The sequence below is a fragment of the Scyliorhinus torazame genome, chromosome X, assembly GCF_047496885.1.
Source record: "Scyliorhinus torazame isolate Kashiwa2021f chromosome X, sScyTor2.1, whole genome shotgun sequence".
In the NCBI taxonomy this organism is placed as follows: domain Eukaryota; kingdom Metazoa; phylum Chordata; class Chondrichthyes; order Carcharhiniformes; family Scyliorhinidae; genus Scyliorhinus; species Scyliorhinus torazame.
The window spans coordinates 14,159,838-14,187,647 of NC_092738.1; the positions used below are offsets into that span (position 1 = coordinate 14,159,838).

General features: G+C 56.7%; 1 protein-coding gene across 4 annotated transcripts in view; it reads right to left on the minus strand.

Moving 5' to 3' along the window:
• LOC140405528 (formin-like protein 3) overlaps window positions 1–27,810 on the minus strand; it is a 923,557-nt gene that overhangs the window by 379,168 nt on the left and 516,579 nt on the right. The gene's annotated exons all lie outside the window — the stretch shown is intronic.

The window sequence follows — 27,810 nt, forward strand, 5'->3', positions numbered from 1 at the left end:
GAGAGTAAGCCGGGACATTGAAAACAGCGCGAGCGGACAGAGAACCGGGACAGTGAAAACAGCGCGAGAGGAGAGTGAGCCGGGACAGTGAAAACAGTGCGAGAGGTGAGTGAGACGGGACAGTGAAAACAGTGCGGGAGGAGAGAGAGACGGGACAGTGAAAACAGCGCGAGTGGAGAGTGAGCCGGGACATTGAAAACAGAGCGAGAGGAGAGTGAGCCGGGAGGGTGAAAACAGCGCGAGAGGAGACAAAGCCGGGGCATTGAAAACAGCGCGGGAGGTGAGTGAGCCGGGACAGTGAAAACAGTCCCGGCGAGAGGAGTGTGAGCCGGGACATTGAAAACAGTGTGTGAGGTGAGTGTGCCGGGACAGTGAAAACAGCGCGAGAGGTGAGTGAGCCGGGACAGTGAAAACAGCGCGGGAGGAGAGAGAGCCGGGACAGTGAAAACAGCGCGGGAGGAGAAAGAGCCGGGACATTGAAAACAGCGCGAGAGGAGTGTGAGCCGGGACATTGAAAACAGCGCGGGAGGAGAGAGAGCCGGGACATTGTAAACAGCGCGGGAGGTGAGTGAGCCGGGACAGTGAAAACAGCGCGGGAGGTGAGTGAGCCGGGACAGTGAAAACAGCGCGGGAGGTGAGTGAGCCGGGACATTGAAAACTGCGCGGGAGGCGAGAGAGTCGGGACATTGAAAACAGCGCGGGAGGTGAGTGAGCCGGGACGGTGAAAACAGCGCGAGAGGAGAGACAGCCGGGACAGTGAAAACAGCGCGAGAGGAGAGAAAGCCGGGACATTGAAAACAGCGCGAGAGGAGAGAGAGCCGGGACAGTGAAAACAGCGCCGAAGGAGAGAGAGCCGGGACATTGAAAACAGCGCGAGAGGTGAGTGAGCCGGGACAGTGAAAACAGCGCGAGAGGAGAGAGCCGGGACAGTGAAAACAGCGCGAGAGGAGAGAGAGCCGGGACATTGAAAACAGCGCGGGACGTGAGTGAGCCGGGACGGTGAAAACAGCGCGGGAGGAGAGACAGCCGGGATAGTGAAAACAGCGCGAGAGGAGAGAAAGCCGGGACATTGAAAACAGCGCGAGAGGAGAGAGAGCCGGCACAGTGAAAACAGCGCGGGAGGAGAGAGAGCCGGGACAGTGAAAACAGCGCGGGAGGTGAGTGAGCCGGGACAGTGAAAACAGCGCCGAAGGAGAGAGAGCCTGGACATTGAAAACAGCGCGAGAGGTGAGTGAGCTGGGACAGTGAAAACAGCGCGAGAGGAGAGAGCAGGGACAGTGAAAACAGCGCGAGAGGAGAGAGAGCCGGGACATTGAAAACAGCGCGAGAGGAGAGAGAGCCGGGACATTGCAAACAGCGCGGGACGTGAGTGAGCCGGGACGGTGAAAACAGCGCGGGAGGAGAGACAGCCGGGACAGTGAAAACAGCGCGAGAGGTGAGTGAGCCGGGACAGTGAAAACAGCGCGGGAGGTGAGTGAGCCGGGACATTGAAAACAGCGCGAGAGGTGAGTGAGCCGGGACAGTGAAAACAGCGCGGGAGGAGAGAGAGCCGGGACAGTGAAAACAGCGCGGGAGGAGAGAGAGCCGGGACAGTGAAAACAGCGCGAGAGGAGAGAGCCGGGACAGTGAAAACAGCGCGAGAGGAGAGAGAGCCGGGACATTGAAAACAGCGCGGGACGTGAGTGAGCCGGGACGGTGAAAACAGCGCGGGAGGAGAGACAGCCGGGATAGTGAAAACAGCGCGAGAGGAGAGAAAGCCGGGACATTGAAAACAGCGGGAGAGGAGAGAGAGCCGGCACAGTGAAAACAGCGCGGGAGGAGAGAGAGCCGGGACAGTGAAAACAGCGCGGGAGGTGAGTGAGCCGGGACAGTGAAAACAGCGCCGAAGGAGAGAGAGCCGGGATATTGAAAACAGCGCGAGAGGTGAGTGAGCCGGGACAGTGAAAACAGCGCGAGAGGAGAGAGCAGGGACAGTGAAAACAGTGCGAGAGGTGAGTGAGACGGGACAGTGAAAACAGTGCGGGAGGAGAGAGAGACGGGACAGTGAAAACAGCGCGAGTGGAGAGTGAGCCGGGACATTGAAAACAGAGCGAGAGGAGAGTGAGCCGGGAGGGTGAAAACAGCGCGAGAGGAGACAAAGCCGGGGCATTGAAAACAGCGCGGCAGGTGAGAGAGCCGGGACAGTGAAAACAGTCCCGGCGAGAGGAGTGTGAGCCGGGACATTGAAAACAGCGCGGGAGGAGAGAGACCCGGGACAGCGAAAACAGCGTGGGAGGTGAGTGAGCCGGGACATTTAAAACAGCGCGGGAGGAGAGACAGCCGGGATAGTGAAAAGAGCGCGGGAGGTGAGTGAGCCGGGAGGGTGAAAACAGCGCGAGAGGAGACAAAGCCGGGGCATTGAAAACAGCGCGGGAGGTGAGAGAGCCGGGACAGTGAAAACAGTCCCGGCGAGAGGAGTGTGAGCCGGGACATTGAAAACAGCGCGGGAGGAGAGAGAGCCGGGACATTGTAAACAGCGCGGGAGGAGAGAGAGCCGGGACATTGAAAACAGCGCGAGAGGAGTGTGAGCCGGGACATTGAAAACAGCGCAGGAGGAGAGAGAGCCGGGACATTGAAAACAGTGTGTGAGGTGAGTGAGCCGGGACAGTGAAAACAGCGCGAGAGGTGAGTGAGCCGGGACAGTGAAAACAGCGCGGGAGGAGAGAGAGCCGGGACAGTGAAAACAGCGCGGGAGGTGAGTGAGCCGGGACAGTGAAAACAGCGCGGGAGGTGAGTGAGCCGGGCCATTGAAAACAGCGCGGGAGGAGAGAGAGTCGGGACATTGAAAACAGCGCGGGAGGAGAGAGAGCCGGGACATTGTAAACAGCGCGGGAGGTGAGTGAGCCGGGACAGTGAAAACAGCGCGGGAGGTGAGTGAGCCGGGCCATTGAAAACAGCGCGGGAGGCGAGAGAGTCGGGACATTGAAAACAGCGCGGGAGGAGAGAGAGTCGGGACATTGAAAACAGCGCGGGAGGTGAGTGAGCCGGGACGGCGAAAACAGCGCGGGAGGAGAGGCAGCCGGGACAGTGAAAACAGCGCGAGAGGAGAGAAAGCCGGGACATTGAAAACAGCGCGAGAGGAGAGAGAGCCGGGACAGTGAAAACAGCGCCGAAGGAGAGAGAGCCGGGACATTGAAAACAGCGCGAGAGGTGAGTGAGCCGGGACAGTGAAAACAGCGCAAGAGGAGAGAGCCGGGACAGTGAAAACAGCGCGAGAGGAGAGAGAGCCGGGACATTGAAAACAGCGCGGGACGTGAGTGAGCCGGGACGGTGAAAACAGCGCGGGAGGAGAGACAGCCGGGATAGTGAAAACAGCGCGAGAGGAGAGAAAGCCGGGACATTGAAAACAGCGCGAGAGGAGAGAGAGCCGGGACAGTGAAAACAGCGCGGGAGGAGAGAGAGCCGGGACAGTGAAAACAGCGCGGGAGGAGAAAGAGCCGGGACATTGAAAACAGCGCGGGAGGAGAGAGAGCCGGGACAGTGAAAACAGCGCGGGAGGAGAAAGAGCCGGGACATTGAAAACAGCGCGGGAGGAGAGAGAGCCGGGACATTGTAAACAGCGCGGGAGGTGAGTGAGCCGGGACAGTGAAAACAGCGCGGGAGGTGAGTGAGCCGGGCCATTGAAAACAGCGCGGGAGGCGAGAGAGTCGGGACATTGAAAACAGCGCGGGAGGAGAGAGAGTCGGGACATTGAAAACAGCGCGGGAGGTGAGTGAGCCGGGACGGTGAAAACAGCGCGGGAGGAGAGGCAGCCGGGACAGTGAAAACAGAGCGAGAGGAGAGAGAGCCGGGACAGTGAAAACAGCGCGGGAGGAGAGGCAGCCGGGACAGTGAAAACAGCGCGAGAGGAGAGAAAGCCGGGACATTGAAAACAGCGCGAGAGGAGAGAGAGCCGGGACAGTGAAAACAGCGCCGAAGGAGAGAGAGCCGGGACATTGAAAACAGCGCGAGAGGTGAGTGAGCCGGGACAGTGAAAACAGCGCAAGAGGAGAGAGCCGGGACAGTGAAAACAGCGCGAGAGGAGAGAGAGCCGGGACATTGAAAACAGCGCGGGACGTGAGTGAGCCGGGACGGTGAAAACAGCGCGAGAGGAGAGAAAGCCGGGACATTGAAAACAGCGCGAGAGGAGAGAGAGCCGGCACAGTGAAAACAGCGCGGGAGGAGAGAGAGCCGGGACAGTGAAAACAGCGCGGGAGGTGAGTGAGCCGGGACAGTGAAAACAGCGCCGAAGGAGAGAGAGCCGGGACATTGAAAACAGCGCGAAAGGTGAGTGAGCTGGGACAGTGAAAACAGCGCGAGAGGAGAGAGCAGGGACAGTGAAAACAGCGCGAGAGGAGAGAGAGCCGGGACATTGAAAACAGCGCGAGAGGAGAGAGAGCCGGGACATTGAAAACAGCGCGGGACGTGAGTGAGCCGGGACGGTGAAAACAGCGTGGGAGGAGAGACAGCCGGGACAGTGAAAACAGCGCGAGAGGTGAGTGAGCCGGGACAGTGAAAACAGCGCGGGAGGTGAGTGAGCCGGGACATTGAAAACAGCGCGAGAGGTGAGTGAGCCGGGACAGTGAAAACAGCGCGGGAGGAGAGAGAGCCGGGACAGTGAAAACAGCGCGGGAGGAGAGAGAGCCGGGACAGTGAAAACAGCGCGAGAGGAGAGAGCCGGGACAGTGAAAACAGCGCGGGAGGAGAGAGAGCCGGGACAGTGAAAACAGCGCGGGAGGTGAGTGAGCCGGGACAGTGAAAACAGCGCCGAAGGAGAGAGAGCCGGGACATTGAAAACAGCGCGAGAGGTGAGTGAGCTGGGACAGTGAAAACAGCGCGAGAGGAGAGAGCAGGGACAGTGAAAACAGCGCGAGAGGAGAGAGAGCCGGGACATTGAAAACAGCGCGAGATGAGAGAGAGCCGGGACATTGAAAACAGCGCGGGACGTGAGTGAGCCGGGACGGTGAAAACAGCGCGGGAGGAGAGACAGCCGGGACAGTGAAAACAGCGCGAGAGGTGAGTGAGCCGGGACGGTGAAAACAGCGCGGGAGGAGAGACAGCCGGGACAGTGAAAACAGCGCGAGAGGTGAGTGAGCCGGGACAGTGAAAACAGCGCGGGAGGTGAGTGAGCCGGGACATTGAAAACAGCGCGGGACGTGAGTGAGCCGGGACGGTGAAAACAGCGCGGGAGGAGAGACAGCCGGGACAGTGAAAACAGCGCGAGAGGTGAGTGAGCCGGGACAGTGAAAACAGCGCGGGAGGTGAGTGAGCCGGGACAGTGAAAACAGCGCGGGAGGAGAGAGAGCCGGGACAGTGAAAACAGCGCGGGAGGAGAGAGAGCCGGGACAGTGAAAACAGCGCGAGAGGAGAGAGCCGGGACAGTGAAAACAGCGCGAGAGGAGAGAGAGCCGGGACATTGAAAACAGCGCGGGACGTGGGTGAGCCGGGACGGTGAAAACAGCGCGGGAGGAGAGACAGCCGGGATAGTGAAAACAGCGCGAGAGGAGAGAAAGCCGGGACATTGAAAACAGCGCGAGAGGAGAGAGAGCCGGCACAGTGAAAACAGCGCGGGAGGAGAGAGAGCCGGGACAGTGAAAACAGCGCGGGAGGTGAGTGAGCCGGGACAGTGAAAACAGCGCCGAAGGAGAGAGAGCCGGGACATTGAAAACAGCGCGAGAGGTGAGTGAGCCGGGACAGTGAAAACAGCGCGGGAGGAGAGAGAGCCGGGACAGTGAAAACAGCGCGAGAGGTGAGTGAGCCGGGACAGTGAAAACAGCGCGGGAGGTGAGTGAGCCGGGACATTGAAAACAGCGCGAGAGGTGAGTGAGCCGGGACAGTGAAAACAGCGCGGGAGGAGAGAGAGCCGGGACATTGAAAACAGCGCGGGAGGAGAGAGAGCCGGGACAGTGAAAACAGCGCGAGAGGAGAGAGAGCCGGGACAGTGAAAACAGCGCGAGAGGAGAGAGAGCCGGAACATTGAAAACAGCGCGAGAGGAGAGAGAGCCGGGACAGTGAAAACAGCGCCGAAGGAGAGAGAGCCGGGACATTGAAAACAGCGCGAGAGGTGAGTGAGCCGGGACAGTGAAAACAGCGCGAGAGGAGAGAGCCGGGACAGTGAAAACAGCGCGAGAGGAGAGAGAGCCGGGACAGTGAAAACAGCGCGAGAGGAGAGTGAGCCGGGACAGTGAAAACAGCGCGAGAGGAGAGAGAGCCGGGGCATTGAAAACAGCGCGGGACGTGAGTGAGCCGGGACGGTGAAAACAGCGCGGGAGGAGAGACAGCCGGGATAGTGAAAACAGCGCGAGAGGAGAGAAAGCCGGGACATTGAAAACAGCGCGAGAGGAGAGAGAGCCGGCACAGTGAAAACAGCGCGGGAGGAGAGAGAGCCGGGACAGTGAAAACAGCGCGGGAGGTGAGTGAGCCGGGACAGTGAAAACAGCGCCGAAGGAGAGAGAGCCGGGACATTGAAAACAGCGCGAGAGGTGAGTGAGCTGGGACAGTGAAAACAGCGCGAGAGGAGAGAGCAGGGACAGTGAAAACAGCGCGAGAGGAGAGAGAGCCGGGACATTGAAAACAGCGCGAGAGGAGAGAGAGCCGGGACATTGAAAACAGCGCGGGACGTGAGTGAGCCGGGACGGTGAAAACAGCGCGGGAGGAGAGACAGCCGGGACAGTGAAAACAGCGCGAGAGGTGAGTGAGCCGGGACAGTGAAAACAGCGCGGGAGGTGAGTGAGCCGGGACATTGAAAACAGCGCGAGAGGTGAGTGAGCCGGGACAGTGAAAACAGCGCGGGAGGAGAGAGAGCCGGGACAGTGAAAACAGCGCGGGAGGAGAGAGAGCCGGGACAGTGAAAACAGCGCGAGAGGAGAGAGCCGGGACAGTGAAAACAGCGCGAGAGGAGAGAGAGCCGGGACATTGAAAACAGCGCGGGACATGAGTGAGCCGGGACGGTGAAAACAGCGCGGGAGGAGAGACAGCCGGGATAGTGAAAACAGCGCGAGAGGAGAGAAAGCCGGGACATTGAAAACAGCGCGAGAGGAGAGAGAGCCGGCACAGTGAAAACAGCGCGGGAGGAGAGAGAGCCGGGACAGTGAAAACAGCGCGGGAGGTGAGTGAGCCGGGACAGTGAAAACAGCGCCGAAGGAGAGAGAGCCGGGACATTGAAAACAGCGCGAGAGGTGAGTGAGCCGGGACAGTGAAAACAGCGCGAGAGGAGAGAGCAGGGACAGTGAAAACAGCGCGAGAGGAGAGAGAGCCGGGACATTGAAAACAGCGCGGGAGGTGAGTGAGCCAGGACAGCGAAAACAGCGCGAGAGGAGAGAGAGCCGGGACAGTGAAAACAGCGCGAGAGGTGAGTGAGCCGGGACAGTGAAAACAGCGCGGGAGGTGAGTGAGCCGGGACATTGAAAACAGCGCGAGAGGTGAGTGAGCCGGGACAGTGAAAACAGCGCGGGAGGAGAGAGAGCCGGGACAGTGAAAACAGCGCGGGAGGAGAGAGAGCCGGGACAGTGAAAACAGCGCGAGAGGAGAGAGAGCCGGGACAGTGAAAACAGCGCGAGAGGAGAGAGAGCCGGAACATTGAAAACAGCGCGAGAGGAGAGAGAGCCGGGACAGTGAAAACAGCGCGAGAGGAGAGAGAGCCAGAACATTGAAAACAGCGCGGGAGGGGAGAGAGCCAGGACAGTGAAAACAGCACGGGGGCTGAGTGAGCCGGGACAGTGAAAACAGCGCGGGAGGTGAGTGAGCCGGGACAGTGAAAACAGCGCGAGAGGAGAGAGAGCCGGGACATTGAAAACAGCGCGGGAGGTGAGTGAGCCAGGACAGCGAAAACAGCGCGAGAGGAGAGAGAGCCGGGACAGTGAAAACAGCGCGAGAGGTGAGTGAGCCGGGACAGTGAAAACAGCGCGGGAGGTGAGTCAGCCGGGACATTGAAAACAGCGCGAGAGGTGAGTGAGCCGGGACAGTGAAAACAGCGCGGGAGGAGAGAGAGCCGGGACAGTGAAAACAGCGCGAGAGGTGAGTGAGCCGGGACAGTGAAAACAGCGCGGGAGGTGAGTGAGCCGGGACAGTGAAAACAGCGCGAGAGGTGAGTGAGCCGGGACAGCGAAAACAGCGCGGGATGAGAGTGAGCCGGGACAGTGAAAACAGCGCGAGAGGTGAGTGAGCCAGGACAGTGAAAACAGCGCGGGAGGTGAGAGAGCCAGGACATTGAAAACAGAGCGGGAGGAGAGAGAGCCGGGACAGTGAAAACAGCGCGAGAGGTGAGTGAGCCGGGACAGTGAAAACAGCGCGAGAGTCGAGTGAGCCGGGACAGCGAAAACAGCGCGGGAGGTGAGTGAGCCGGGACATTGAAAACAGCGCGAGTGGAGAGCAAGCCGGGACAGTGAAAACAGCGCGGGAGGAGAGTGAGCCGGGACAGTGAAAACAGCGCGGGAGGAGAGAGAGACGGGACAGTGAAAACAGCGCGAGTGGAGAGTGAGCCGGGACAGTGAAAACAACTCGAGAGGTGAGTGAGCCGGGACAGTGAAAACAGCGCGGGAGGTGAGTGAGCCGGGACATTGAAAACAGCGCGAGAGGTGAGTGAGCCGGGACAGTGAAAACAGCGCGGGAGGAGAGAGAGCCGGGACAGTGGAAACAGCGCGGGAGGAGAGAGAGCCGGGACAGTGAAAACAGCGCGAGAGGAGAGAGCCGGGACAGTGAAAACAGCGCGAGAGGAGAGAGAGCCGGGACATTGAAAACAGCGCGGGACGTGAGTGAGCCGGGACGGTGAAAACAGCGCGGGAGGAGAGACAGCCGGGATAGTGAAAACAGCGCGAGAGGAGAGAAAGCCGGGACATTGAAAACAGCGCGAGAGGAGAGAGAGCCGGCACAGTGAAAACAGCGCGGGAGGAGAGAGAGCCGGGACAGTGAAAACAGCGCGGGAGGTGAGTGAGCCGGGACAGTGAAAACAGCGCCGAAGGAGAGAGAGCCGGGACATTGAAAACAGCGCGAGAGGTGAGTGAGCCGGGACAGTGAAAACAGCGCGAGAGGAGAGAGCAGGGACAGTGAAAACAGCGCGAGAGGAGAGAGAGCCGGGACATTGAAAACAGCGCGGGAGGTGAGTGAGCCAGGACAGCGAAAACAGCGCGAGAGGAGAGAGAGCCGGGACAGTGAAAACAGCGCGAGAGGTGAGTGAGCCGGGACAGTGAAAACAGCGCGGGAGGTGAGTGAGCCGGGACATTGAAAACAGCGCGAGAGGTGAGTGAGCCGGGACAGTGAAAACAGCGCGGGAGGAGAGAGAGCCGGGACAGTGAAAACAGCGCGGGAGGAGAGAGAGCCGGGACAGTGAAAACAGCGCGAGAGGAGAGAGAGCCGGGACAGTGAAAACAGCGCGAGAGGAGAGAGAGCCGGAACATTGAAAACAGCGCGAGAGGAGAGAGAGCCGGGACAGTGAAAACAGCGCGAGAGGAGAGAGAGCCAGAACATTGAAAACAGCGCGGGAGGGGAGAGAGCCAGGACAGTGAAAACAGCACGGGGGCTGAGTGAGCCGGGACAGTGAAAACAGCGCGGGAGGTGAGTGAGCCGGGACAGTGAAAACAGCGCGAGAGGAGAGAGAGCCGGGACATTGAAAACAGCGCGGGAGGTGAGTGAGCCAGGACAGCAAAAACAGCGCGAGAGGAGAGAGAGCCGGGACAGTGAAAACAGCGCGAGAGGTGAGTGAGCCGGGACAGTGAAAACAGCGCGGGAGGTGAGTGAGCCGGGACATTGAAAACAGCGCGAGAGGTGAGTGAGCCGGGACAGTGAAAACAGCGCGGGAGGAGAGAGAGCCGGGACAGTGAAAACAGCGCGAGAGGTGAGTGAGCCGGGACAGTGAAAACAGCGCGGGAGGTGAGTGAGCCGGGACAGTGAAAACAGCGCGAGAGGTGAGTGAGCCGGGACAGCGAAAACAGCGCGGGATGAGAGTGAGCCGGGACAGTGAAAACAGCGCGAGAGGTGAGTGAGCCAGGACAGTGAAAACAGCGCGGGAGGTGAGAGAGCCAGGACATTGAAAACAGCGCGGGAGGAGAGAGAGCCGGGACAGTGAAAACAGCGCGAGAGGTGAGTGAGCCGGGACAGTGAAAACAGCGCGAGAGACGAGTGAGCCGGGACAGCGAAAACAGCGCGGGAGGTGAGTGAGCCGGGACATTGAAAACAGCGCGAGTGGAGAGCAAGCCGGGACAGTGAAAACAGCGCGGGAGGAGAGTGAGCCGGGACAGTGAAAACAGCGCGGGAGGAGAGAGAGACGGGACAGTGAAAACAGCGCGAGTGGAGAGTGAGCCGGGACAGTGAAAACAACTCGAGAGGAGAGAGAGCCGGTACATTGAAAACAGCGCGGGAGGAGAGAGAGCCGGGACAGTGAAAACAGCGCGGGAGGAGAGAGAGCAGGGACATTGACAACAGCGCGAGAGGAGAGAGAGCCGGGACATTGAAAACAGCGCGAGAGGAGTGTGAGCCGGGACATTGAAAACAGCGCGGGAGGAGAGAAAGACGGGACATTGAAAACAGCGCGGGGGGAGAGAAAGCCGGGACATTGAAAACAGCGCGAGAGGTGAGTGAGCCGGGATAGTGAAAACAGCGCGGGAGGTGAGTGAGCCGGGACATGGAAAACAGCACGGGAGGAGAGTGAGCCGGGACAGTGAAAACAGCGAGCCGGGACAGTGAAAACAGCGCGTGAGGAGAGTGAGCCTGGACAGTGAAAACAGCGCGGGAGGAGAGAGAGCCGGGACAGTGAAAACAGCGCGAGTGGAGAGAAAGCCGGTACATTGAAAACAGCGCGGGAGGAGAGAGAGCCGGGACATTGAAAACAGTGCGGGAGGAGAGAGAGCCGGGACAGTGAAAACAGCGCGAGTGGAGAGAAAGCCGGTACATTGAAAACAGCGCGGGAGGTGAGTGAGCCGGGACAGTGAAAACAGCGCGGGAGGTGAGTGAGCCGGGACAGTGAAAACAGCGCGGGAGGAGAGAGAGCCGGGACATTGAAAACAGCGCGGGAGGAGAGAGAGCCGGGACAGTGAAAACAGCGCGAGTGGAGAGAAAGCCGGGATATTGAAAACAGCGCGGGAGGTGAGTGAGCCGGGAGGGTGAAAACAGCGCGGGAGGAGAGAGAGCCGGGACATTGACAACAGCGCGGGAGGTGAGTGAGCCGGGACAGTGAAAACAGCACGGGAGGAGAGAGAGCCGGGAGATTGACAACAGCGCGGGAGGTGAGTGAGCCGGGAGGGTGAAAACAGCGCGGGAGGTGAGTGAGCCGGGACAGTGAAAACAGCGCGGGAGGAGAGAGAGCCGGGACATTGACAACAGCGCGGGAGGAGAGAGAGCCGGGACAGTGAAAACAGCGCGAGAGGAGAGAGCCGGGACAGTGAAAACAGCGCGGGAGGAGAGAGAGCCGGGACATTGAAAACAGCGCGAGTGGAGAGTGAGCCGGGACAGTGAAAACAGCGCGGGAGGAGAGTGAGCCGGGACATTGAAAACAGCGCGAGAGGAGAGTGAGCCGGGACAGTGAAAACAGCGCGAGAGGCGAGTGAGCCGGGACAGCGAAAACAGCGCGGGAGGAGAGAGAGACGGGACAGTGAAAACAGCGCGAGTGGAGAGTGAGCCGGGACAGTGAAAACAACTCGAGAGGAGAGAGAGCCGGTACATTGAAAACAGCGCGGGAGGAGAGAGAGCCGGGACAGTGAAAACAGCGTGGGAGGAGAGAGAGCAGGGACATTGACAACAGCGCGAGAGGACAGAAAGCCAGGACATTGACAACAGCGCGAGAGGAGAGAAAGACGGGACATTGAAAACAGCGCGGGGGGAGAGAAAGCCGGGACATTGAAAACAGCGCGAGTGGAGAGCAAGCCGGGACAGTGAAAACAGCGCGAGAGGAGAGAGAGCCGGGACATTGAAAACAGCGCGAGTGGAGAGCAAGCCGGGACAGTGAAAACAGCGCGAGAGGTGGGTGAGCCGGGTCAGTGAAAACAGCGCGGGAGGTGAGTGAGCCGGGACATTGAAAACAGCGCGAGAGGAGAGAGAGACGGGACAGTGAAAACAACGCGAGAGGAGAGAGAGCCGGGACATTGAAAACAGTGCGAGAGGAGGGAGAGACGGGACATTGAAAACAGCGCGAGAGGAGAGAGAGCCGGGACAGTGAAAACAGCGCGGGAGTTGAGTGAGCCGGGATATTGAAAACAGCGCGGGAGGAGAGAGAGCCGGGATAGTGAAAACAACGCGAGAGCTGAGTGAGCCGGGACAGTGAAAACAGCGAGAGAGGTGAGTGAGCCGGGACAGTGAAAACAGCGCGGGAGGAGAGAGAGCCGGGACAGTGAAAACAGCGCGGGAGGAGAGTGAGCCGGGACATTGAAAACAGCGGGAGAGGAGAGAGAGCCGGGACAGTGAAAACAGCGCGGGAGGTGAGTGAGCCGGGACATTGAAAACAGCGCGGGAGGTGAGTGAGCCGGGACAGTGAAAACAGCGCGGGAGGAGAGAGAGCCGGGACAGTGAAAACAGCGCGGGAGGAGAGACAGCAGGGATAGTGAAAACAGCGCGGGAGGAGAGAGAGCCGGGACATTGAAAACAGCGCGAGAGGTGAGTGAGCCGGGACAGTGAAAACAGCGCGAGAGGTGAGTGAGCCGGGACAGTGAAAACAGCGCGGGAGGTGAGTGAGCCAGGACAGTGAAAACAGCGCAGGAGGTGAGTGAGCCGGGACAGCGAAAACAGCGCGGGAGGTGAGTGAGCCGGGACAGTGAAAACAGCGCGAGAGGCGAGTGAGCCGGGACATTGAAAACAGCGCGGGAGGTGAGTGAGCCGGGACATTGAAAACAGCGCGAGAGGCGAGAAAGCCGGGACATTGAAAACAGCGCGGGAGGAGAGAGAGGCCGGGACATGGAAAACAGCACGAGAGGAGAGAGAGCCGGGACATTGAAAACAGCGCGGGAGGAGAGACAGCCGAGATAATGAAAACAGCGCGGGAGGAGAGAGAGCCGGGACATTGAAAACAGCGCGAGAGGTGAGTGAGCCGGGACAGTGAAAACAGCGCGAGAGGTGAGTGAGCCGGGACAGTGAAAACAGCGCGGGAGGTGAGTGAGCCGGGACAGCGAAAACAGCGCGGGGAGGTGAGTGAGCCGGGATAGCGAAAACAGCGCGGGAGGTGAGTTAGCCGGGACAGTGAAAACAGCGCGGGAGGTGAGTGAGCAGGGACAGTGAAAACAGCGCGGGAGGAGAGAGAGTCGGGACAGTGAAAACAGCGCGGGAGGAGAGAGAGCCGGGACATTGAAAACAGCGCGAGAGGAGTGTGAGCCGGGACATTGAAAACAGCGCGGGAGGTGAGTGAGCCGGGACATTGAAAACAGTGCAGGAGGAGAGAGAGCCGGGAAATTGAAAACAGCGCGAGAGGAGAGAGAGCCGGGACATTGAAAACAGCGCGGGAGGTGAGTGAGCCGGGACAGTGAAAACAGCGCGAGAGGTGAGTGAGCCAGGACAGTGAAAACAGCGCGGGAGGAGAGAGAGCCGGGACAGTGAAAACAGCGCGGGAGGAGAGAGAGCCGGGACATTGAAAACAGCGCGAGAGGAGTGTGAGCCGGGACATTGAAAACAGCGCGGGAGCTGAGTGAGCCGGGACATTTAAAACAGCGCGGGAGGAGAGACAGCCGGGATAGTGAAAACAGCGCGGGAGGTGAGTGAGCCGGGAGGGTGAAAACAGCGCGAGAGGAGACAAAGCCGGGGCATTGAAAACAGCGCGGGAGGTGAGTGAGCCAGGACAGTGAAAACAGCGCAGGAGGTGAGTGAGCCGGGACAGCGAAAACAGCGCGGGAGGTGAGTGAGCCGGGACAGTGAAAACAGCGCGAGAGGCGAGTGAGCCGGGACATTGAAAACAGCGCGGGAGGTGAGTGAGCCGGGACATTGAAAACAGCGCGAGAGGCGAGAAAGCCGGGACATTGAAAACAGCGCGGGAGGAGAGAGAGGCCGGGACATGGAAAACAGCACGAGAGGAGAGAGAGCCGGGACATTGAAAACAGCGCGGGAGGAGAGACAGCCGAGATAATGAAAACAGCGCGGGAGGAGAGAGAGCCGGGACATTGAAAACAGCGCGAGAGGTGAGTGAGCCGGGACAGTGAAAACAGCGCGAGAGGTGAGTGAGCCGGGACAGTGAAAACAGCGCGGGAGGTGAGTGAGCCGGGACAGCGAAAACAGCGCGGGGAGGTGAGTGAGCCGGGATAGCGAAAACAGCGCGGGAGGTGAGTTAGCCGGGACAGTGAAAACAGCGCGGGAGGTGAGTGAGCAGGGACAGTGAAAACAGCGCGGGAGGAGAGAGAGTCGGGACAGTGAAAACAGCGCGGGAGGAGAGAGAGCCGGGACATTGAAAACAGCGCGAGAGGAGTGTGAGCCGGGACATTGAAAACAGCGCGGGAGGTGAGTGAGCCGGGACATTGAAAACAGTGCAGGAGGAGAGAGAGCCGGGAAATTGAAAACAGCGCGAGAGGAGAGAGAGCCGGGACATTGAAAACAGCGCGGGAGGTGAGTGAGCCGGGACAGTGAAAACAGCGCGAGAGGTGAGTGAGCCAGGACAGTGAAAACAGCGCGGGAGGAGAGAGAGCCGGGACAGTGAAAACAGCGCGGGAGGAGAGAGAGCCGGGACATTGAAAACAGCGCGAGAGGAGTGTGAGCCGGGACATTGAAAACAGCGCGGGAGCTGAGTGAGCCGGGACATTTAAAACAGCGCGGGAGGAGAGACAGCCGGGATAGTGAAAACAGCGCGGGAGGTGAGTGAGCCGGGAGGGTGAAAACAGCGCGAGAGGAGACAAAGCCGGGGCATTGAAAACAGCGCGGGAGGTGAGAGAGCCGGGACAGTGAAAACAGTCCCGGCGAGAGGAGTGTGAGCCGGGACATTGAAAACAGCGCGGGAGGAGAGAGAGCCGGGACATTGTAAACAGCGCGGGAGGAGAGAGAGCCGGGACATTGAAAACAGCGCGAGAGGAGTGTGAGCCGGGACATTGAAAACAGCGCGGGAGGAGAGAGAGCCGGGACATTGAAAACAGCGCGAGAGGAGAGAGAGCCGGGACATTGAAAACAGCGTGTGAGGTGAGTGAGCCGGGACAGTGAAAACAGCGCGAGAGGTGAGTGAGCCGGGACAGTGAAAACAGCGCGGGAGGAGAGAGAGCCGGGACAGTGAAAACAGCGCGGGAGGAGAAAGAGCCGGGACATTGAAAACAGCGCGAGAGGAGTGTGAGCCGGGACATTGAAAACAGCGCGGGAGGAGAGAGAGCCGGTACATTGTAAACAGCGCGGGAGGTGAGTGAGCCGGGACAGTGAAAACAGCGCGGGAGGTGAGTGAGCCGGGACATTGAAAACAGCGCGGGAGGCGAGAGAGTCGGGACATTGAAAACAGCGCGGGAGGAGAGAGAGTCGGGACATTGAAAACAGCGCGGGAGGTGAGTGAGCCGGGACGGTGAAAACAGCGCGGGAGGAGAGACAGCCGGGACAGTGAAAACAGCGCGAGAGGAGAGAAAGCCGGGACATTGAAAACAGCGCGAGAGGAGAGAGAGCCGGGACAGTGAAAACAGCGCCGAAGGAGAGAGAGCCGGGACATTGAAAACAGCGCGAGAGGTGAGTGAGCCGGGACATTGAAAACAGCGCGGGAGGAGAGAGAGCCGGGACAGTGAAAACAGCGCGGGAGGTGAGTGAGCCGGGACAGTGAAAACAGCGCGAGAGGAGAGAGCCGGGACAGTGAAAACAGCGCGAGAGGAGAGAGAGCCGGGACATTGAAAACAGCGCGGGACGTGAGTGAGCCGGGACGGTGAAAACAGCGCGGGAGGAGAGACAGCCGGGATAGTGAAAACAGCGCGAGAGGAGAGAAAGCCGGGACATTGAAAACAGCGCGAGAGGAGAGAGAGCCGGGACATTGAAAACAGCGCGGGAGCTGAGTGAGCCGGGACAGTGAAAACAGCGCGAGAGGAGAGAGAGCCGGGACAGTGAAAACAGCGCGGGAGGAGTGAAAGCCGGGAGATTTAAAGAGCGCGGGAGGTGAGTGAGCCGGGACAGTGAAAACAGCGCGAGTGGAGAGAAAGCCGGGACAGTGAAAACAGCGTGGGAGGAGAGAGAGCCGGGACATTGAAAACAGCGCGGGAGTTGAGTGAGCCGGGACAGTGAAAACAGCGCGAGAGGTGAGTGAGCCGGGACATTGAAAACAGCGCGAGAGGAGAGAGCCGGGACAGTGAAAACAGCGCGAGAGGAGAGAGAGGCCGGGACAGTGAAAACAGCGCGGGAGGTGAGTGAGCCGGGACAGTGAAAACAGCGCGGGAGCTGAGTGAGCCGGGACATTGAAAACAGCGCGAGAGGAGAGAGCCGGGACAGTGAAAACAGCGCGGGAGGAGAGTGAGCCGGGACAGTGAAAACAGCGCGAGAGGAGAGTGAGCCGGGACAGTGAAAACAGCGCGAGAGGAGAAAGAGCCGGGACAGTGAAAACAGCGCGAGAGGAGAGTAAGCCGGGACATTGAAAACAGCGCGAGCGGACAGAGAACCGGGACAGTGAAAACAGCGCGAGAGGAGAGTGAGCCGGGACAGTGAAAACAGTGCGAGAGGTGAGTGAGACGGGACAGTGAAAACAGTGCGGGAGGAGAGAGAGACGGGACAGTGAAAACAGCGCGAGTGGAGAGTGAGCCGGGACATTGAAAACAGAGCGAGAGGAGAGTGAGCCGGGAGGGTGAAAACAGCGCGAGAGGAGACAAAGCCGGGGCATTGAAAACAGCGCGGGAGGTGAGAGAGCCGGGACAGTGAAAACAGTCCCGGCGAGAGGAGTGTGAGCCGGGACATTGAAAACAGCGCGGGAGGAGAGAGACCCGGGACAGCGAAAACAGCGTGGGAGGTGAGTGAGCCGGGACATTTAAAACAGCGCGGGAGGAGAGACAGCCGGGATAGTGAAAACAGCGCGGGAGGTGAGTGAGCCGGGAGGGTGAAAACAGCGCGAGAGGAGACAAAGCCGGGGCATTGAAAACAGCGCGGGAGGTGAGAGAGCCGGGACAGTGAAAACAGTCCCGGCGAGAGGAGTGTGAGCCGGGACATTGAAAACAGCGCGGGAGGAGAGAGAGCCGGGACATTGTAAACAGCGCGGGAGGAGAGAGAGCCGGGACATTGAAAACAGCGCAAGAGGAGTGTGAGCCGGGACATTGAAAACAGCGCAGGAGGAGAGAGAGCCGGGACATTGAAAACAGCGCGAGAGGAGAGAGAGCCGGGACATTGAAAACAGTGTGTGAGGTGAGTGAGCCGGGACAGTGAAAACAGCGCGAGAGGTGAGTGAGCCGGGACAGTGAAAACAGCGCGGGAGGAGAGAGAGCCGGGACAGTGAAAACAGCGCGGGAGGAGAAAGAGCCGGGACATTGAAAACAGCGCGAGAGGAGTGTGAGCCGGGACATTGAAAACAGCGCGGGAGGAGAGAGAGCCGGGACATTGTAAACAGCGCGGGAGGTGAGTGAGCCGGGACAGTGAAAACAGCGCGGGAGGTGAGTGAGCCGGGACAGTGAAAACAGCGCGGGAGGTGAGTGAGCCGGGACATTGAAAACAGCGCGGGAGGCGAGAGAGTCGGGACATTGAAAACAGCGCGGGAGGAGAGAGAGTCGGGACATTGAAAACAGCGCGGGAGGTGAGTGAGCCGGGACGGTGAAAACAGCGCGGGAGGAGAGACAGCCGGGACAGTGAAAACAGCGCGAGAGGAGAGAAAGCCGGGACATTGAAAACAGCGCGAGAGGAGAGAGAGCCGGGACAGTGAAAACAGCGCCGAAGGAGAGAGAGCCGGGACATTGAAAACAGCGCGAGAGGTGAGTGAGCCGGGACAGTGAAAACAGCGCGAGAGGAGAGAGCCGGGACAGTGAAAACAGCGCGAGAGGAGAGAGAGCCGGGACATTGAAAACAGCGCGGGACGTGAGTGAGCCGGGACGGTGAAAACAGCGCGGGAGGAGAGACAGCCGGGATAGTGAAAACAGCGCGAGAGGAGAGAAAGCCGGGACATTGAAAACAGCGCGAGAGGAGAGAGAGCCGGCACAGTGAAAACAGCGCGGGAGGAGAGAGAGCCGGGACAGTGAAAACAGCGCGGGAGGTGAGTGAGCCGGGACAGTGAAAACAGCGCCGAAGGAGAGAGAGCCGGGACATTGAAAACAGCGCGAGAGGTGAGTGAGCTGGGACAGTGAAAACAGCGCGAGAGGAGAGAGCAGGGACAGTGTAAAAAAGCGCGAGAGGAGAGAGAGCCGGGACATTGAAAACAGCGCGAGAGGAGAGAGAGCCGGGACATTGAAAACAGCACGGGAGGAGAGTGAGCCGGGACATTGAAAACAGCGCGTGAGGAGAGTGAGCCTGGACAGTGAAAACAGCGCGGGAGGAGAGAGAGCCGGGACAGTGAAAACAGCGCGAGTGGAGAGAAAGCCGGTACATTGAAAACAGCGCGGGAGGAGAGAGAGCCGGGACATTGAAAACAGTGCGGGAGGAGAGAGAGCCGGGACAGTGAAAACAGCGCGAGTGGAGAGATAGCCGGTACATTGAAAACAGCGCGGGAGGTGAGTGAGCCGGGACAGTGAAAACAGCGCGGGAGGTGAGTGAGCCGGGACAGTGAAAACAGCGCGGGAGGAGAGAGAGCCGGGACATTGAAAACAGCGCGGGAGGAGAGAGAGCCGGGACAGTGAAAACAGCGCGAGTGGAGAGAAAGCCGGGACATTGAAAACAGCGCGGGAGGTGAGTGAGCCGGGAGGGTGAAAACAGCGCGGGAGGAGAGAGAGCCGGGACATTGACAACAGCGCGGGAGGAGAGAGAGCCGGGACATTGACAACAGCGCGGGAGGTGAGTGAGCCGGGACAGTGAAAACAGCACGGGAGGAGAGAGAGCCGGGACATTGACAACAGCGCGGGAGGTGAGTGAGGCGGGAGGGTGAAAACAGCGCGGGAGGTGAGTGAGCCGGGACAGTGAAAACAGCGCGGGAGGAGAGAGAGCCGGGACATTGACAACAGCGCGGGAGGAGAGAGAGCCGAGACAGTGAAAACAGCGCGAGAGGAGAGAGCCGGGACAGTGAAAACAGCGCGGGAGGAGAGTGAGCCGGGACAGTGAAAACAGCGCGGGAGGAGAGTGAGCCGGGACATTGAAAACAGCGCGGGAGGTGAGTGAGCCGGGACATTGAAAACAGCGCGAGAGGAGAGTGAGCCGGGACAGTGAAAACAGCGCGAGAGGAGAGTGAGCCGGGACATTGAAAACAGCGCGAGAGGAGTGAAAGCCAGGAGATTCAAAAAGCGCGGGAGGAGAGAGAGCCGGGACAGTGAAAACAGCGCGAGTGGAGAGTGAGCCGGGACATTAAAAACAGCGCGAGTGGAGAGAGAGCGGGAGATTGAAAACAGCGCGGGAGGTGAGTGAGCCGGGACAGTGAAAACAGCGCGAGAGGAGAGAAAGCCGGGACAGTGAAAACAGCGCGGGAGGTGAGTGAGCCGGGACATTGAAAACAGCGCGAGAGGAGAGAGTCGGGACAGTGAAAACAGCGCGGGAGGTGAGTGAGCCGGGACATTGAAAACAATGTCCCGGCTCTCTCTCCTCACGCGCTGTTTTCAATGTCCCGGCTCTCTCTCCTCCCGCGCTGTTTTCACTGAGCCGGCTCACTCTCCCCCCGCGCTCTTTTCACTGTCCCGGCTCACTCACCTCCCGCGCTGAAAACGCGGGAGGTGTGAGAGCCGGGACGGTGAAAACAGCGCGGGAGCTGAGTGAGCCGGGACATTGAAAACAGCGCGGGAGGAGAGACAGCAGGGACAGTGAAAACAGCGCAGGAGGAGTGTCTGCCGTGACAGTGAAAACTGCGCGAGTGGAGAGTGAGCCGGGTCAGTGAAAACAGCGCGGGACGAGAGAGAGCCAGGACAGTGAAAACAGCGCAAGTGGAGAGAGAGCCGGGACATTGAAAACAGTGCGAGAGGAGGGAGAGACGGGACATTGAAAACAGCGCGAGAGGAGAGAGAGCCGGGACATTGAAAACAGTGCGAGAGGAGGGAGAGACGGGACATTGAAAACAGCGCGGGAGGTGAGTGAGCCGGAAAGTGAAAACAGCGCGGGAGGCGAGAGAGCCGGGACATTGAAAACAGCGCGAGTGGAGAGCAAGCCGGGACAGTGAAAACAGCGCGAGAGGTGAGTGAGCCGGGTCAGTGAAAACAGCGCGGGAGGTGAGTGAGCCGGGACATTGAAAACAGCGCGAGAGGAGAGAGAGACGGGACAGTGAAAACAACGCGAGAGGAGAGAGAGCCGGGACATTGAAAACAGTGCGAGAGGAGGGAGAGATGGGACATTGAAAACAGCGCGAGAGGAGAGAGAGCCGGGACAGTGAAAACAGCGCGGGAGGTGAGTGAGCCGGGATATTGAAAACAGCGCGGGAGGAGAGAGAGCCGGGACAGTGAAAACAGCGCGGGAGCTGAGTGAGCCGGGACAGTGAAAACAGCGCGGGAGGTGAGTGAGCCGGGACAGTAAAAACAGCAAGGGAGGAGAGAGAGCCGGGACAGTGAAAACAGCGCGGGAGGTGAGTGAGCCGGGACATTGAAAACAGCGCGGGAGCTGAGTGAGCCGGGACAGTGAAAACAGCGCGGGAGCTGAGTGAGCCGGGACAGTGAAAACAGCGCGGGAGCTGAGTGAGCCGGGACAGTGAAAACAGCGCGGGAGCTGAGTGAGCCGGGACAGTGAAAACAGCGCGGGAGGAGAGAGAGCCGGGACAGTGAAAACAGCGCGGGAGGTGAGTGAGCCGGGACGGTGAAAACAGCGCGAGTGGAGAGTGAGCCGGGACATTGAAAACAGCGCGGGAGGAGAGAGAGCCGGGACATTAAAACAGCGCGGGAGGAGAGAGCCGGGACATTGAAAACAGCGCGGGAGGAGAGACAGCCGGGATAGTGAAAACAGCGCGGGAGGTGAGAGAGCCGGGACATTGAAAACAGCGCGGGAGGAGAGAGAGCCGGGACATTGAAAACAGCGCGAGAGGAGAGAGAGTCGGGACAGTGAAAACAGCGCGAGAGGTGAGTGAGCCGGGACAGTGAAAACAGCGCGGGAGGTGAGTGAGCCGTGACAGCGAAAACAGCGCGGGAGGAGAGAGAGCCGGGACAATGAAAAAAAGCGCGGGAGGTGAGTGAGCCAGGACATTGAAAACAGCGCGGGAGGTGAGTGAGCCGGGACATTGAAAACAGCGCGAGAGGAGAGAAAGCCGGGACAGTGAAAAAAGCGCGGGAGGTGAGTGAGCCAGGACATTGAAAACAGCGCGGGAGGTGAGTGAGCCGGGACATTGAAAACAGCGCGAGAGGAGAGAAAGCCGGGACATTGAAAACAGTAGGGGAGCATTTCGGGAACAGTGACCACAATTCAGTAAGTTTTAAAGTGCTGGTGGACAATTTCATAGATAGAATTTACAGTGCAGAAGGAGGCCATTCGGCCCATCAAGTTTGCACCAGCTCTTGGAAAGAGCACCCTATCCCCATAACCCAGTAACCCCACCCAATACTAAGGGCAATTTTTGGACACGAAGGGCAATTTAGCATGGCCAATCCACCTAACCTGCACATCTTTGGACTGTGGGAGGAAACCGGAGCACCCGGAGGAAACCCACGCACACACGGGGAGGATGTACAGACTCCGCACAGACAGTGACCCAAGCCGGAATCGAACCTGGGACCCTGGAGCTGTGAAGCAATTGTGCTATCCACAATGCTACCGTGCTGCCCTCTGGGATACTGTCGGGGGGGGATAGCCTATCGGGGGGCATGCTCCTAAGTGCATCCAATTACCGTGCTGCCCTCAAGGATAAGAGTGGTCCAAGGATGAATGTTCTAAATTGGGGGAAGGCTAATTATAACAATATTAGGCGGGAACTAAAGAACATAGATTGGGGGCGGATGTTTGAGGGCAAATCAACATCTGACATGTGGGAGGCTTTCAAGTGTCAGTTGAAAGGAATTCAGGACCGGCATGTTCCTGTAAGGAAGAAGGATAAATACGGCAATTTTCGGGAAGCTTTAGGGTTAAGGAAAATCCCAAGGCTTTTTACACGTACATAAAAAGCAAGAGGGTAGCCAGGGAAAGGGTTGGCCCACTGAAGGATAGGCAAGGGAATCTATGTGTGGAGCCAGAGGAAATGGGCGAGGTACTAAACGAATACTTTGCATCAGTATTCACCAAAGAGAAGGAATTAGTAGATGTTGAGTCTGGAGAAGGGTGTGTAGATAGCCTGGGTCACAGTGAGATCCAAAAAGATGAGGTGTTGGGTGTCTTAAAAAATATTAAGGTAGATAAGTCCCCAGGGCCTGATGGAATCTACCCCAGAATACTGAAGGAGGCTGGAGAGGAAATTGCTGAGGCCTTGACAGAAATCTTTGGATCCTCACTGTATTCAGGTGATGTCCCGGAGGACTGGAGAATAGCCAATGTTGTTCCTCTGTTTAAGAAGGATAGCAAGGATAATCCAGGGAACTACAGGCCGGTGAGCCTTACTTCAGTGGTAGGGAAATTACTGGAGAGAATTCTTCGAGACAGGATCTACTCCCATTTGGAAGCAAATGGACGTATTAGTGAGAGGCAGCATGGTTTTGTGAAGGGGAGGTCGTGTCTCACTAACTTGATAGAGTTTTTCGAGGAGGTCACTAAGATGATTGATGCAGGTAGGGCAGTGGATGTTGTCTATGTGGACTTCACTAAGGCCTTTGACAAGGTCCCTCATGGTAGACTAGTACAAAAGGTGAAGTCACACGGGATCAGGGTGAGCTGGCAAGGTGGATACAGAACTGGTTAGGTCATAGAAGGCAGAGAGTAGCAATGGAAGGATGCTTTTCTAATTGGAGGGCTGTGACCAGTGGTGTTCCACAGGGATCAGTGCTGGGACCTTTGCTGTTTGTAGTATATATAAATGATTTGGAGGAAAATGTAACTGGTCTGATTAGTAAGTTTGCAGACGACACAAAGGTTGGTGGAATTGCGGATAGCGATGAGGACTGTCGGAGGATACAGCAGGATTTAGGTTGTTTGCAGACTTGGGCGGACAGATGGCAGATGGAGTTTAATCCGGACAAATGTGAGGTAATGCATTTTGGAAGGTCTAATGCAGGTAGGGAATATACAGTGAATGGTAGAACCCTCAAGAGTATTGAAAGTCAAAGAGATCTAGGAGTACAGGTCCACAGGTCACTGAAAGGGGCAACACAGGTGGAGAAGGTAGTCAAGAAGGCAGACGGCATGCTTGCCTTCATTGGCCGGGGCATTGAGTATAAGAATTGGCAAGTCATGTTGCAGCTGTATAGAACCTTAGTTAGGCCACACTTGGAGTATAGTGTTCAATTCTGGTCGCCACACTACCAGAAGGATGTGGAGGCTTTAGAGAGGGTGCAGAAGAGATTTACCAGACTGTTGCCTGGTATGGAGGGCATTAGCTATGAGGAGCGGTTGAATAAACTCGGTTTGTTCTCACTGGAACGAAGGAGGTTGAGGGGCGACCTGATAGAGGTCTACAAAATTATGAGGGGCATAGACAGAGTGGATAGTCAGAGGCTTTTCCCCAGGGTAGAGGGGTCAATTACTAGGGGGCATAGGTTTAAGGTGAGAGGGGCAAAGTTTAGAGTAGATGTACGAGGCAAGTTTTTTATGCAGAGGGTAGTGGGTGCCTGGAACTCGCTGCCAGAGGAGGTGGTGGAAGCAGGGACGATAGTGACATTTAAGGGGCATCTTGACAAATACATGAATAGGATGGGAATAGAGGGATACGGACCCAGGAAGTGTAGAAGATTGTAGTTTAGTCGGGCAGCATGGTCGGCACGGGCTTGGAGGGCCGAAGGGCCTGTTCCTGTGCTGTACATTTCTTTGTTCTTTGTTTGTTCTTTGTGTCTGCGTGGGTTTCACCCCCACAACCCAAAGTTGTGCAGGGTAGGTGGATTGGCCACGCTAAATTGCCCCTTAATTGGAAAAAAATAATTGGGTATTCTAAATTCAAAAAAAAGGGAGAAAAGAAATTCTTGCTATTGGTGGCAAACCTCCCTTCAACCCGTAAGAGGCACTGCCACTGGGAGATTTTGCCACTGGCACGAGTGATAAAGGAGATTGGAAGGCCTACTCAACTGAGTACTTCAGAGAGCCGTGCATAGTTCCAGTCTCCATTTTGTAAAATTAAAAGGTTGAGGGGTGACCGTGTGTAGACTTTTCGAAGAATTAAGGGGTTTCACTAGGGTAGATGTAGAAAAGATGTTTCCACTTGTTGGGGAGGGGGGTGGAACCAAATTTAGGGGCCATAAAATATGAGACGGCCATTATTATACGAATTGGAGGGGCAGCACAGTGGTTAGCACTGTTGCCTCACGGCGCCGGGATCTCAGGTTTGATCCCAGCTCTGGGTCACTCTCTGTGTGGCGTTTGCACATTCTCCCCGTGTCTGCGTGGGTTTCGCCCCCACAACCCAAAGATGTGCAGGTTAGGTGGATTGCCCCTTAATTGGAAAAAAATGAATTGGGCATTCTAAAATATAAAAAAAAAATTTAAATAAAAAATGATACGAATCGGGCTTTCAGGAGAAATGTATTTTTCCCCAGAGAGTGGTCAGGATGCGGAATGCACGATCACAGGGAATAATTGAGTTGGCTGGTGCAGACGCTTTAAAGGGGAGGTTCGAAAACTTATGCAGGAGAAAGCAACAGAAGGTATTGCAGATTGGGTTAGATGCGGAGCACAAACACCAGCATAGATCAGTTGGGCCAAATGGCCTGCTCCTGTGCAGATGTGTCTATAAAATCAACAGTCACCAGTCTGATAAAAGGTTGGAAAATCCTTCCCATCGGTTAACCAGGTGATTTTCCAACCCACAATCATGCACGCATACTCTTTAACTCTCATTCGGGATTTCCATTCTCAGCTTTCGTGCTACATCTGCTACTTTGTAAGCTATTCCTACCTCCTCGCCTGCACTAAAAGGCGTATTGAGTCATATTTTTGTTTCATTTCCTCTGGTGAAACTCAGTAAGGCTGTTTCATTAATTAAGAGGCTGACTTTGGTTTTGTGTGTGTTCCATTTGCAAAACAACGAGCAGTGCCGTACATTCTTTGGATATTACTGACTTCTGACCTCATTGCAACCAGGCGTGGAGGAAGGCAGAGGCAGGGGACCTTCATTTCCTCGACACAAGCAGGAGCAGGGTTATCAAACGAGGCTCAGAGCTCCCAAATTTCAAAATTAATTTCAGACAGGTCAAAGGGCAGCTTCACGTCAGCTCAGAGCAGAGAAGGGCTTACGCGGCGCGGACATAAAATTTAAGTCGCGGGGAAAGATTAAAGGAACACTCGGCCGGTTTCCTTCAATAAAGGCTTCAAGGTAACCTGATTGAACTTGTCGGGACTGTTAAGCTAAGAGGCAGCATCTATTCTGGTGCAATGCTCGCTGTGGTAGCGGCTTCAACTCCCTCGGGATCGTTAAAGTGGGAAGGGTACAAGGAGGGAAGTCCAGCAGTATCTTCTTCCTCAAAGGGCAACGAGAGGAGAGTATTGAATTACTAGGGAACAGCACTGAACCAGACAGAATAAATGAATGGAAAAAGCAATTCAATGTCTTTGTGTCGAGAGAAGGAATTGAAGGAAATGGCGAGAACGGGGGTCGATCTGTCAGAATCAGGTTCGTTCAGCATGTCATTTTCCTTCCCCTGCACGGTAGCACAGTGGTTAGCACTTTTGCGTCCCAGCTCCAGGGTCCCAGGTTCGATTCCGGCTTGGGTCACTGTCTGTGCGGAGTCTGCACATTCTCCCAGTGTGCGCGTGGGTTTCCTCCGGGTGCTCCGGTTTCCTCCCACAGTCCAAAGATGTGCTTGTTAGGTAATTTGAACATTCTGAATTCTCCCCCCCGCTGTGTATCCGAACAGGTGCCGGAATGTGGTGACTGGGGGATTTTCACAGTAACTTCATTGCGGTGTTAATGTAAGCCTACTTGTGACAATAAAAATTATTATTATTATGGTGTTTGCAAGTGCCGAGAACAAAATTCACTAGACTGGGGTGGTCCCGGCGGATTGGAAATTAGCAAACGTGACACCACTGTTTAAAAAAAGGAGGTAGGCAGAGAGCGGGTAATTATAGGCCAGTGAGCTTAACTTCGGTAGTAGGGAAGGTGCTGGAATCTATCATCAAAGAAGAAATAGCGAGGCATCTGGATGGGAATTGTCCCATTGGGCAGACGCAGCAGGGGTTCATAAAGGACAGGTCATGCCTAACTAATTTAGTGGAATTTTTTGGGGATAATTTTTTGAGCGGTAGATAACGGGGAGCCAATGGATGTGGTATATCTGGATTTCCAGAAAGCCTTTGACAAGGTGCCACACAAAAGGTTGCTGCATAAGATAAAGATGTAAGGGTAAAGTAGTAGCATGGATAGAGAATTGGTTAATTAATAGAAAGCAAAGAATGGGGATTAATGGGTGTTTCTCTGGTTGGCAATCAGTAGCTAGTGGTGTCCCTCAGGGATCAGTGTTGGGCCCACAACTGTTCACAATTTACACAGATGACTTGGAGTTGGGGACCAAGGGCAATGTGTCCAAGTTTGCAGACGACACTAAGATAAGTGGTAAAGCAAAAAGTGCAGAGGATACTGGAAGTCTGCAGAGGGATTTGGATAGGCTAAGTGAATGGGCTGGGGCCTGGCAGATGGAATACAATGTTGACAAATGTGAGGTTATCCATTTTGGTAGGAATAACAGCAAAAGGGATTATTATTTAAATGATAAAATATTAAAACATGCTGCTGTGCAGAGAGACCTGGGTGTGCTAGTGCATGAGTCACAAAAAGTTGGTTTTCAGGTGCATCAGGTGATGAAGGCGGCGAATGGAATTTTGTCCTTCATTGCTAGAGGGATGGAGTTTAAGACTAGGGAGGTTATGCTGCAATTGTATAAGGTGTTAGTGACGCCACACCTGGAGTATTGTGTTCAGTTTTGGCCTCCTTACCTGAGAAAGGACGTACTGGCACTGGAGGGTGTGCAGAGGAGATTCACTAGGTTAATCCCAGAGTTGAAGGGTTTGGATTACGAGGAGAGGATGAGTAGACTGGGACTGTACTCGTTGGAATTTAGAAGGATGAGGGGGGATCTTATAGAAACAGATAAAATTATGAAGGGAATAGACAGGATAGATGTGGGCAGGTTGTTTCCACTGGCGGGTGAAAGCAGAACTAGGGGGCATAGCCTCAAAATAAGGGGAAGTAGATTTAGGACTGAGTTTAGGAGGAACTTCTTCACCCAAAGGGTTGTGAATCTATGGAATTCCTTGCCCAGTGAAGCAGTTGAGGCTCCTTCATTAAATGTTTTTAAGATAAAGATAGATAGTTTTTTGAAGAATAAAGGGATTCAGGGTTATGGTGTTCGGGCCAGAAAGTGGAGCTGAGTCCACAAAAGATCAGCCATGATCTCATTGAATGGTGGAGCAGGCTCGAGGGGCCAGATGGCCTACTCCTGCTCCTAGTTCTTATGTTCTTCTGAGTGATGCCTTTTTGGCAAACCCAGCCCATTCTTTGCGACTTCTCTCTTTCGAAAACGGAGTGCTTTCGCACATCGGTTCCACGAACATATCAAACTCGCGGAGGTTCCCTGGCAGCGCCAAGACGGAGCACAAACACCAACACTGATTGATTGAATTTCTGCTGGGGATATAGTCGGGAACGTGGGCTTGGGTGCGGAGTGAAAAGTCAGGCTTGGCAAGCTGCTCTGTCATTCCAAGACCATTTCTATCAGTCACTATTTTCACGGGCCACATTTCAGCTGTGCAAATGTTGCCCAACCCTCAACAAGG